This window comes from Pogona vitticeps, chromosome 2, assembly GCF_051106095.1.
Source record: "Pogona vitticeps strain Pit_001003342236 chromosome 2, PviZW2.1, whole genome shotgun sequence".
NCBI lineage: Eukaryota > Metazoa > Chordata > Lepidosauria > Squamata > Agamidae > Pogona > Pogona vitticeps.
The window spans coordinates 225432813-225445475 of record NC_135784.1 but is presented as its reverse complement, the minus strand read 5'-3'; the positions used below and the strand labels follow the sequence as shown (position 1 = coordinate 225445475).

The window sequence follows — 12663 nt, the reverse complement described above, 5'->3', positions numbered from 1 at the left end:
GGACGTAGGAATACTTGACCGTCAGTATAGGGGGCTGCGGGACACTTGTTCCCAGGTAACCCTGTGCCATCCAGATATTATTCCTCGGGAGTTTATAATCCCAAATGAGAGCATAAAGGTGGCAGGGATTGAGGGGCAGGTAATCTCTCTGCCAGTAGCAGAGGTACCTGTCAACTTTCAAGGCTGGAGGGGAGATTGGCGGCTAGCGATTTCATCGACTCTGCCAGCAGCCGTACTCGTGGGAAATGACCTGGCTGAACATGTGAAACGGGTGCTAGTGATTACACACTCACAAGCCACCACGGGGACAGTTCAGGGGGGTAATGATGAGCCAGAGACGGAAGCAGAGGGGAGTTCCGAAGCTGTGGTGGAAACCTTAACCACAGACAGCAGATTTGGACAGGAGCAGAAGGCAGACGCCACTCTCAAAAAGTGTTTTGAACAGGTGACTGACGCCCAGCTAACACCTGAAACCCCAGTGAGATTTCTGGAGGAAAAGGGGATTTTAGATAGAGAGACCCTGAGAAATATCTCAAAAGGGGGAGATGGGATCAGAAGTCAGCTGGTGGTACCTGAAAAGTATCGCCCCATGATCTTACAAAGGGGTCACTCTGACATGTCTGCTGCACACTTAGGGGTGAAAGGGCCCCTTGATTTGATCAAACAAAATTGGGAGCAGATCACCCAGGATGACCCACAAGACGTTGTGACTTACATAGACACCTTGATGAATGACCTAAGGAGAAATCTAGAGCTGGCAGCAGAAAACCTGCAAGCTCAGAAGGTCAGACAGAAAACATGGTATGACCACAAAGCTAGAGAGAGGCACTTTGACCCAGGGGAGGAAGTGCTTTGGCTTAGGCCCTGCAGAGAGAATAAACTGCAGCTCAAATGGGCAGGACCATATAGGGTCATTTCCAAGATGTCAGACCTGAACTACCTTATAGAGCAGGAGGAGAACCAGGCAAGGAGGGTGGTTCATGTGAATGCCCTAAAACCCTACTACAGAGGGGAACAGAGGGTTTTATTCGCGATAAAAGCAGCTGAGAGTGAGGAAGCTGAATTACCCTTCTGGGAGGGTAGAGGGGAAGTAAAATACAACCCAGAGGAGGTAAAGATCAGTCCTGCACTCACCCAAGACCAGCAGCAAGAACTAAAAATGCTGCTTAGTAAATATCAACAGGTGTTTTCCAACAAGCCGGGGATAGTGAAGGGAGTGATGCATCGGATCCACACAGGGGATGCACCCCCGCAGGCAGTATCCCCATACCGAGTAACGGGACCCTATAGGGACAAGGTGCGGAAGGAGCTGGACGAGATGCTGAGGGAGAACCTAATCGTCCCCTCTTCTAGTCCTTGGTCCTCTCCGATAGTCCTTGTGGACAAGCCTGATGGGAGCATTAGGTTTTGTGTCGATTACAGGAAATTAAACCGTGTAACCACTCCTGATGCCTACCCAATGCCCAGGCTAGACAACCTGATTGAAACCATAGGGGGTTGTCGGTTCATCTCATCATTGGACCTGGTAAAGGGATATTGGCAATTAAGAATTGATCCCAGGGATCAAGAAAAGACTGCCTTTTGCAGCCCTTTTGGTCTCTATGAGTTTCGAGTCCTGAGCTTTGGTCTCAGAAATGCACCAGCCACATTCCAAAGGCTGATGGACCAGACCTTGGCAGGGCTCAGTGACTTTACAGTGGCCTACATTGACGACATAGGGATCTTCAGTAATACCTGGGAAGATCACCTGATACACCTGGAGTTAGTGCTGCAGAGGTTAAGTGCAGCAGGGCTAACAGTAAAGGCCAGCAAGTGTCAGCTGGGTAGCCCAGAAATAAAATACTTGGGTCACATGGTAGGGGGAGGAGTGATAAAACCCCTGGAGGCCAAAATAGAAGCTGTTCGTGATTGGCCTAGACCCAACACCAAGAAAAAGGTCAAATCATTTCTTGGGTTGGTGGGCTACTACAGAAAGTTCATCCCGAGGTTTAGCGAGATTGCGGCTCCGCTGACCGATCTGATGAGGAAGAAGGCTGATGACCGCATCCCGTGGACCAGCGACTGTGAGGCGGCGTTCCAGAGGTTGAAGGAGGCGTTAATCAACTATCCTGTCCTGCGTGCTCCAGACTTCGACCGGGAGTTCATAATCTACACCGACGCGTCTAACAGCGGGGTAGGAGCAGTTCTGTGCCAGGAGGATGAGAATGGTGACCAGCATCCAGTGTCCTACCTGAGTAGGAAACTTCAAAAAGGTGAGAGACATTTGGCAACCGTGGAGAAGGAGTGTTTGGCCATAGTCTACGCGATCCAGAAGGCCAAGCCTTACATCTGGGGAAGACATTTTATTCTGTGTACTGACCATTCACCATTACAATGGTTAAAGACAATGAAAACCCACAATAGCAAACTTATGAGGTGGGCTTTAAACCTACAGGACTATGACTTTGAAGTGAAGGTGGTCAGAGGGTCAGTGAACTGTGTTGCTGACGCCTTATCAAGAAGACCTGAAGAATGAAGACGGCGAAAGAACATGGACTATGTGTATATAATGAAAACAAAAAGTTAAAATGTACCTGGTTTTGAATTTGGTTTGTATGAATAAAGGTAAATTGATGTATTGTATATGGTAAAGGTTTAAATGCCTATTTGCTATGGTTAACTTAGAATGTAAGTTTAAGTAAGTATGGTATGTATAACTGTTGTTGTGTGTTTTATCCAGGTTGTTTTTTGGTGAAAAGCACCTTAGCTTTCCCCCTACAAAACAACTTATAAAGAGGGGAGGTGTTACATACAGCACTGATGTTACCTGTCTGTCATGGGTTTGGAGGGAAAGTTCCATCCTATGGGGAGTGGAAGGCGGGACATCAGGAGGAGGGGCTGTACTGTATATATATGTGATGCCTGTGTGGTGAGAGAGGAGATGCTGAGACACACTGAGAGACACTGAGAGACACTGGGATGTGACGAAGCAGCAGCTGGGAAGAAGAAGCTGTTGTGGGAGTCTGTGTGTCAGACAGGGTACTTCTGTGTGTCAGAGTACCAACCTGATAGGTTCAGGTGTCTGTTGGTTAGCCAGAACTGATAGGTTCAGGGTCTGTGCTTCAAGTTAAGGGTTCTGGGTGAACCAAACTGTATGCTTGTATGAGTGAGAATAAGCCACGTTACTTTATCCTATTCACCTGATTGTTTTATTTTACCCTGTGTGTATTTAAATAAACCTTATTCTTTTATTTGTTTAAAAATCCATCCCTGGTCTGTGTGACTTCTTATAGGGAATGGTTGGTGGCAGCTTAGTGTAACTGTGTGACATATCCCAATAGGTCTGGGTTTGTCACATTGATTTTCCTCCATTTCCCGGGATATGTCACACTCTCCACATCCAAAATAACACCTTGAACAATTTTTCCTCCAGCAGTACAGCAGTAAAAATCTGCTCACAACCCGAGTTCAGTCCCAGGATCAGGAACCTTGATAGCCAGCTCGAGGTTGACTCAACCGTCCATTCTTCGAAGGTCAGTAAATTGAGTATCCAGCTTGGAGGAGAGGGACAATGTGTGTCAGGACTTGGGCCATGCCGGAACCATGCAACCTTAGTGCATGCAGGATTGGCCCCATCCCTCTGGGGAGAACTGCTCTAGAGATTGCAGGACTGGGTCCTTTCCCTGCAGCTGTTGCCCAGCTCCTCAGGAGTGCCACCTGTGGAATCTGAGGACTGGGCTATATGAGAACAGGCTTTCCACACAGACTTTTGCCTCAGCAACAAAGGTCTCTGGTTGTGCTGTGGTGTTATTCCTGCCTGGCCTTCCTTGTCTGCCAACCTTGTTGTTCCTGCCTTGCTTGGTAGTTATGGGCCCTGCCCTGCCCTGCCTTACCTGTTGTTCCTGCCTTGCCTCTCCTTGTGTCCCTGGACCCTGCTGCCTTGATACTGTTCCTCCTGACTTTGACTCTTAGACTATCTGACCATAATTTCTGTTATCCTTCTACTTGGGTGCTGTTTGGATTGAATACCTTAGCTGGTTGGTCTCTGCTTGGGCTGTGGGGTTGTTTCTAACTTGTTCCTATGGTCTTGCTCTGGACTGGTTCCTGGTGCCTTTTCTGCTGAGCCCTGACAATGTGTAGGCTACATAATTAAATTGCAAACTGCCCAGAGAAAGCTTTAAGCACTATGGAGTGGTATATAAACAGCACACTTTGCTTTGCTTTTGCTTTCATCCCAGAGTGCAGGACACACAACAATGGGCTCATGTTACAGGGAGCCAGATTTCGATTGAGTATCGGGAAAAGCTTCCTAACTGTTATAGCCGTAAGACAATGGAACCAATTACCTCGCGAGGTGGTGAGTGCTCCAACCCTAGAGGCAGTCAAGAGAAATTTAAACAACTGCCTGGCAGATATCCTTTGACTTGTATTCCTTCATTGAGCAGGGGATTGGACTCAATGGCCTTATAGGCCCGTTCAGACTTCACAATTCTATGATACTATTCTATGATTCTATGCTTTGCTTTCTATTTCACAGGATACCTCTGTGAGAACATTTCTTTGTGATATGTAGTGCTGTTTCTTTAGAGGGATTTGAATACTCTTGGAGAGAGAGGAAAAGAGGAGAGAAGCACTGAGACACATGAGCTCTTAACTGCCATCCAAAACAGGACTCCTGAGACACAGGTTTACCACTTCAGTGAGCTCTAAGCCTTGGGGTTCAGTCAAACATTCAATGCGTGTAACAGCTTACTAATGTGAAGCTCTCAGCGTTTGAGGTAAATTGTTCTCTGTGTCTGAGGTGGCACTTTATGGAGGGATGTAGTGCAGCCCCTGCAGTGTACAACGCGGGAAGAACATATGCTGCTCTTATGGCACTATTTATTTTGAAACCACATGTAACACAGCTGATGCTATACTCTTTTTTTTAAAGCAAGTCATGCTTTTGGTGTTGTTGTTTTCTTTAAAGAAACATTTCCTTTGACAGTTTAAAAATAATTACAGAGAAGAAGAAAGGCTGTTTATCAATTCCTAAATTGTCTTTTTTTTTCAAAAAAAGAGAAACATTTAATTAAGACAAATTAAATTAGGAGCTGAAGGTAAAGCATGCTTTCATTTTGGAAATTGTCTGATGGTAATTAGTGAAATATCTATGCTATCTTCAGGTGCTTCTCCGGTGTCTTTATTTTTTTCTGCCAGTGTTGCTTGTTCTGGGGTAATGTATGAATAAACTAGGAGTTTAATGAATACTTCCTCTCATTAATGTATGAGAGAAGGTATTGATAAAAGAAGGTAAAATTTTAAAATTATAGTCACATATGCAGGCAAACCAACAGAAAACCTTCATACATTGCACAATCAATTTATAGCACTTTAATTTTATTCTAAATTGTTGTTTCCTCTTTATCTTCTATGTATGTGCAGTCTTAATATGTTGTTACGTTATTATGGTGTTTCAATGGTGTATGTTTCCAGAATATTCTCTTTGCTCCAGAACATTTTTGGTTCCTGGCTCTAGATACCCACAGTTGGCAGACTGAGGTTAATACTTTTGGCAAAAAAATAAAATAAAATATTTTATTTTATTGCAGTTTTATCCCATCTTTCTCCTTTAAAAGGGACCAAGGTGGCTTACATCATTAAAAGACAATATTTAAAAGCTAAACACTTGTATGTATAAAAATCTTTTTAAATGTATCAAAGAAATACCACACTAAAAATGGGAAACAAATGTGACAAAAACAGATTGAAGCACTCCATTTATAAACCCCCTCTCAGACAGCCAATCACTAAGGAAAAGTTTGCCTGAAGAGAAAGGTCTTTGTCTGCTTGTGGAAGAACAGCAAAGAAGGTGTCAGCCTGTCCTCCTGTAGGAGTGAGTTCCAGAGTCCAGGAGCAGTGACAGAGAAGGCCTTCTTCTGTGTCCCCACCAGGTGTACCTGTGAAGTGAGCAAGGAGTAGAGGAATGGCAGTCAGAGTTGTGAATGCCATATTTCATCATTTCCACAAACTGAAATTTGTTCATAAATTCAGACTGAGAACTGTTCATATTCAAATAAAAACATTTCTTACTGTTTGAGAAAAAGAGACCTTTTACTGCAAAAGTAGCCAGCTTCCTGTCACTGATAAAGTGACAGCCAAATTGCAAGTACTGGAATAACTTGGTCTTTTGGGATAGGTTTCCCTTTGTTAAGGCAATTCAATATCATCTAATGATGTGGTCATTCTGCACAGGTTTCCCCTCCAGTATAATGACAAATAGCATTGATCTCCACAACTTCTTGTAGCTGATTCCTATATATTTTCATTTAAAGAGCTTTGTGCAGTGGATAAATCAGTGTAGGCTCTGATGTGAATCTGACAACTGAGGTTTCTCTTAACGCTAACTGTGCGCAGCCTGCCACCATGATAGATTATCTCAAGTTCAAAAGCAATGCACCATTGCAAAGACCACTCTGTATCCTACTGTGGGCTGACCTTCTTGTATACTATGAAGTCCGCAAACTACTGGGAGATGGAATAAAGTGTTCCTTCCTTGCCTTTCAGTTGGACACAGAACTTTTAAAGAAAACTGAAGCTTCACCTGGTGCATTTAAAAAAAACAATCTAAATATAATACTAACAAAGACCTATCAGTATTCTTATTCCCCTCCAAAATATCCTTTAAAGATCTGGCTGTTTAATTGACTCTGCTGTTTGCCGTTGGTAGACAGGGTGCTGTAATAGTATCAAGGCTTCAGGCAGAAAAGTTCTTCATTCTCCCATCTCTTTCTGCTTTCAGTGAGTTCTGCAATAGCAGAGGGGAAAGACAGGGCTGGGTTATGATGACTGAGTGCTGTAGAGCAGTGGTTCTTAATGTGGGCGATAATGCCCTCCAGGGGGCGATTTCATTTTTCAGGGGGACAGTAGAATGAAAAGGGGCGGCATGGGGGCGCTGGAGCAGAAGGGGGGCGCTGGAGCAAGCCAAACCTGTGAAGATGGCTGCAGCCTTTTTACAGGGTGCATGAATATATATTTTCCTCCAATCTTAATTCAGTTTCAGAGTTTTCATCTTGAAATTTTTAGTTCCTGCATTGCGGTTTGTTTTTATGCCCTTTTTATATTTCTTTTTGCGTCTTAAAATTCACTTGGAACTAAATCATTAAATGTTACTTTTTGGGGGCATTTCATTTTCTTGCAATTGAATTTTGTTTTCAGGGGTCATTGGATTTAAGTCAGTCAGTCAGTCAGTCATCACCGCAGGGAGGGGGGCGATGATAACTTCCTCATTGGCTCAAGGGGGCATTTCTTTCAAAAAAGTTAAGAACCACTGCTGTAGAGGACAAGAGTTAGTTTATGGCAGGGGCATATGTGACATTAACTGTTGGAAAATTACTGTAGCGCAGAACATTGAAGAAGGAGCCTATGACTGGATGGAAGGTGGAGCCAAGGAGGGAGAGAGCTGGATATAAAGACTGGTGTGTGGAGTCTGTGAGAGGATCTGAGAGAGAAATACTGTGTGTAACTTGAAAGTGTCTGGAAAGTGAGTTAGAGATCTGTAAGAATGTAGACTGGAACAGAGGGTTAAGAGAGTTTTGAAGTGGTATCTGATTAGATTCAAATATAAGTGATTGGCAGCTTGTGATTGATCTAATGAATATTTATCATTTAATAACTTGCCTGATCAAATAAAAAATGTAACTTTTAAAAGCACACTTGTCTTCACGCTCAATTGATATCAAAACATTAATATCTGGTGGCAACGAAGAAGAAAGAAAAGTGAGAACCCCGTGAAGGCCTGGGGGGATAGGGACTTCAGAGGAGATCGCGACAATTACAATCTTACATATTTCACATTTCACACCAAGTGTTTGTGGGGAGCATATGTATGCCAGAAAATATGGAAGATTTCTTTCCCACTACATGTCAGAGTCTTTAGAACCACCCTCCCCTTCATTTTTTTTCCTTTGGAGATGTAGCTCCTCACTACATATTATTTTTGTTTCCTTTAACCGCGAAGCAGCCTGTTTCCTTTTTCAAGGAAAGGTGTGAAACTGGGCACATCTTGCCATGGTTTTCTGTGGTCTAGAAATGTAACTAAATTTCAAAACCTTTCAACAGATAAAGGTCTACTTCATCCAGAGCACAACTTTATGTTACTCCTTTGCAAGCAGGATACTGGACACCATTTTCTTAAAAACTTGCTGGTGGAGAACAACAAGGGCAGAGGGCTATTGGCCCTAGGATCTGCTTGTGTGCTTCCCTCAACTATCTGTCTCACCACTGCAGGAAGTTGGATTCTGGACTGAATAAACTTTGGGCTGGTCCCATAGATCTCTTTCACCTTGGATTAATATTTTCCCACAAGCCACTGGGTCTCAATCATTGTAGTTTAGCAGGTGGGTGGGTGGGTTCAAAACCTTTTGAGGAACCATTGGGCAGCAGAATCGAGCCCTTCCAGTATCTGCTACTTGTCATGCATATGTACATTTTACAACACTTGAGGAAGATACTTTTATTCATCAACAGCTCTTAGAGTCTTCCAACCAACACACCAACTTCTTGTCAACTTGTGGAAGAGATAGACTTCTCAAAGCATGGTGGTTTTGATCAAACAGGTGTTGTCCCTGGTGGTCCTCTTTGGTATGAGTTTAGGGAGATTTTAAAACATGGTAATGATCAGTGGTGTACAAAGCAAATGACTTTGAACTACTTTCTTTTTTCACTGTATCTTTTTTAAATTTTGCACTTCCTGACCTGACATTTACAAGCTACTTAATAAAGATGCTATCACATCAAATTTAATATATGTGTAGTTTCATATATTAGTGATGTATGGAAGTGAGAGCTGGACCATAAAGAAAGCTGACCACCGAAGAATTGATGCCTTTGAATTGTGGTGGTGGAGGAGGCTCTTCAGAATCCCCTGGACTGCCAGGAGAACAAACCTATTCATTCTGAAGGAATTCAACCCTGAGTGCTCACTGGAAGGACAGATCCTGAAGCTGAGGCTCCAATACTTTGGCCATCTCATGAGAAGAGAAGACTCCTTGGAAAAGACCCTGATGTTGGGAAAGTGTGAAGGCAAGAGGAGAAATGGACAACAGAGGATGAGATGGCTGGACAGTGTCTGCAAAGCAACCAGCATGAATTTGACCCAACTCTGGCAGGCAGTGGAAGATAGGAGGGCCTGGCATGCTCTTGTCTATGGGGTCACAAAGACACACAGAGAGAGAGAGAGAGAGAGAGAGAGAGAGAGAGAGAACCGGAATATTAATTAGTTGGCATGCCGTTTTGTTTTGTTTTGCCCTGCCCCTGGTGTAACATTCTGTATACTTTTTGAAAGCAATATCTGTTGATGATGGGGTGGAGTTGCAACAGAACACTAAACCATGATAATTTTATTTAACCACTAGTCCTGTTTTCATGTTGTTAAAAAATTGCAGTAGTAGCTCACCATACCAAGCCTTTATGCCTATTAGTGTTGACCCTAGACCACAGCAAATTTAAAGGCTTCTTATGTGCCCCTGCTTACCAATTGATGGCACACTACCTGGTTGTAGTTGTGATGATGATGCATGCTATTTTCCACGTTGTTTATAGATAAAACTATTGCCTTAAGACTTGACAAGTTGTCACTTCCACTTATTCAGGGCCGATGTGACACGGTGTGCAAAACTGCATACCACGTTCTTGCAGACAGAAGCATAATGGCTGTCACCACTGTAATTGCCAATAAAAATTTGGTGTTTGATGCCGGAATCAATTATCTACCAAAGGCATTGTACACCAGGGCTCTCTCTGTGGGAGGAATCTATTATACCTTCCAAACCTTCTAGTCAATCAAGATAAATAAAGAATGATGAAACTTTAACCAGGGAGATTAGAGAAGCAAAATATGTTCCTGTGATTGTCAGTCAATATAATGACTTAAAAGAGTGAAAATGTAAAAATGTCAGGTGTATTTGAAATTAACAATGAATGATGAAGAGAGGAAATATCTCTCATCTACCTGGAATATGTGTTCAGTGGCAAACTAGTGACTTAGATCCGCAGAAAAGCAAGGCCAGCATAAAGCAGGAAAGGGGACATTTTGCACAGGAAAAGAAATATGAACAGCTGGGAAAAAAATTAATTCAATGATTTTTTAAAAAACCGTAAGAAATACATAAATCACTCATGAAAATCTTGAGTGCAAACCCCATAAGGTAACTAGGCTGAAAATCTGCAATGGAATAAAGGAGGTCACAGAGAACAGTTAATAATGAGGAACAGGAAGCCAGACTAGGAAAGAATCTGTACATTTAGGGACAGTGTGTGCTACTTAAAGGATGTTCTTTGGAAGAGGCAAAGTGGGGCAGCACAAAACTGGCAGTGCCGGTAGAAAATAGAACTGTAGAAAGTTAAAGGCAAAAGCATACAGGAGATGGACAGCGACATAATGAAGTGACAGGCACATGTAATTTCTTCAGAAAAGGAGAGAGTATGGAATAATAAAATGAAGTATTCAAAAGTTATCTGGAACTAAAATCTTGCATGGGTCCTTGCACAACTGCAAGTCCTACCTATTTTGCTGTCAAGCAAGGTTCACTGTCCTCTGGTTGAGGTGCAAAGCCTTGGAGAGTTTGGGACCTGGCGGCCTGACCGATTAGTTTCCCCCATGCAAACACCTTTGTGCCATCTTTTAAAGGCCTGTTAAAGGCACACCTCTTCACCAAGCCTTTTTCTCATTTCCTTTACTACCCAAGTTGAACAACTGTCTTTTTTTTTTTTTTTTTTTTTGAGATTTTAAATGTTTTTTAAAGTCATGGTTATTAAGGGTTTTGTATTAATGTCATTTTAAAAATGGTGCCTCTTTCTTCCACAGTATATTTTGAGTGCTTGATTTAGATAACATAAGCAATAAATAAACTTTTCAAATAACATAAATGAATCACAGATGAAACATGAGCAAGCAGGGAACGGGTGAAGATTTTCCTCAGAAATGTCACTAGTCCTATCAACAGTGAGAGAAGCGTCTTTTGAAGAGGAACCTCACATTCACTTTTGATGGAATCTCTATATTCAATTACATAACATCTGTAACTGGGAAAGTGCAACCAACCTTCAAATTAATATATGAAATTTAGGTCCTCCAAAACATGCCATCCTGGTCTTCCTATCTTGTCTCAGCTATCATGTATTTCTATTTTGCAACTCACAGGCCGACCTTGTCATGACTCTTGTGTTGAACCGATCTTTGTATCACCTTATAAAGCTCAGTTCTATGGTGGCTTATTTGGCTGGATGGTCTTAGAGAATTAAGCAAGTTCAGCCTTCATCCAGGAAGCTCTGCATTACGAAACTGAAAGTTGTTCAGATTTGTGTTTCTAGAGTCGATCCCTTAGAATTCCCTGAACAACATAGCTACTCTGGGAGTTGTAATACAAAAATAGAAATCTGTATGCTTCTAATGAAAACTGATACTGAGTAATGTTTGTCAAAGGCCTTTGGAGAATTGATTGTTACCTGATTTTCTTTTCCTGTAGGCACCAGTCACTGAATATGAAACCTTCAGCATAAACAGTATGTACACTATTGCTGCTTCTCCAGAGTTTAGAACATGGGCAGTGGGACCTGGACCTTGTTGTGTCAAACAGGCAAAAGACATTGAGATGAGTGTCAGCTCAATAGCAATCACAGCTCACATAATAGCAAGCAATTGTGATCTCTCACTGTGTCACATGGGCTTTACGTTCTGCTGGCATTCAACAGAATCTCAGTCTGATTGACCTGAGTATAGCCAACAGTTAAAATGGTAGATCTGCCAGGTGAAGAGACTGGCAATCTTTTGGAGGAAGAAAAATTGAACGACACAAAGCCAAGCATGACAACATAAAAATTAGAGGTTTGTACCAGAATACAGAAGTGAGAGGGAATTAAAGGCATGCAAAAATGAATACAGCTATCTTTTGTATACGATAAACTGCTCACATATATCTCATACGCTAATTGTTGCTGCTGTGTGCTTCAAGCTACAAGTTAGAAGTCTTCCTGCCATACAGATCACTACATATCTTTTCTGAGACTTTCCTATGTTAGCATGTTTCTTCACAATCTAAAAACAAAGCAAAACAAAACATTCCTTTTCACATTCTTCTAGATACTGTTTTAGGTGTATGTGAAAATATGCAGATACAACCAATAAAAACTTAAACTGAGTGACAACCCCACAGTCTGGGTGCTATCAGGGAGTAAATGAAAACAGGAGGAATGAATTCATTTGAGTACTAACTACATTTAATGTAATGTGTCATATATTTGAAACTGGACATGAACAAAAAGATTTGAGTACCAACATATTTTATCCAGTAACAGAAACAGGAATTAACTGTGGGCACTTTACGTATTTTCTTTGGAATTTTTTTTCCTTCTTGCCCTCTTAAGGTTGCAATCCTTAATTATAAGGTAAAAGTTCCCTTGACATTTAGTTCAGTCGTGTCTGACTCTAGGGTGCAGTGCTCATCCCTTTTTCCAAGCCGTAGAGCCAGTGTTTGTCTGTAGACAGTTTCCGTGGTCACGTGGCCAGTGCAACTAGATACAGAATACTGTTACCTTCCCACCGTGCTGGTACCTATTTATCTACTTGCATTTGCATGCTTTCGAACTGCTAGGTTGGCAGGAGCTGGGACAAGCGATGGGAGCTGACTCCGTCGCGTGGATTCA

General features: G+C 42.3%; 1 long non-coding RNA gene across 1 annotated transcript; it reads left to right on the top strand.

Moving 5' to 3' along the window:
• The first annotated feature begins 3759 nt into the window (after window positions 1-3759).
• LOC144586581 (uncharacterized) lies at window positions 3760-12077 on the top strand. The gene is made up of 2 exons (XR_013541479.1): window positions 3760-3840; window positions 4218-12077. It is a non-coding gene; the product is annotated as an uncharacterized LOC144586581 (long non-coding RNA).
• The last annotated feature ends 586 nt before the right edge of the window (window positions 12078-12663 follow it).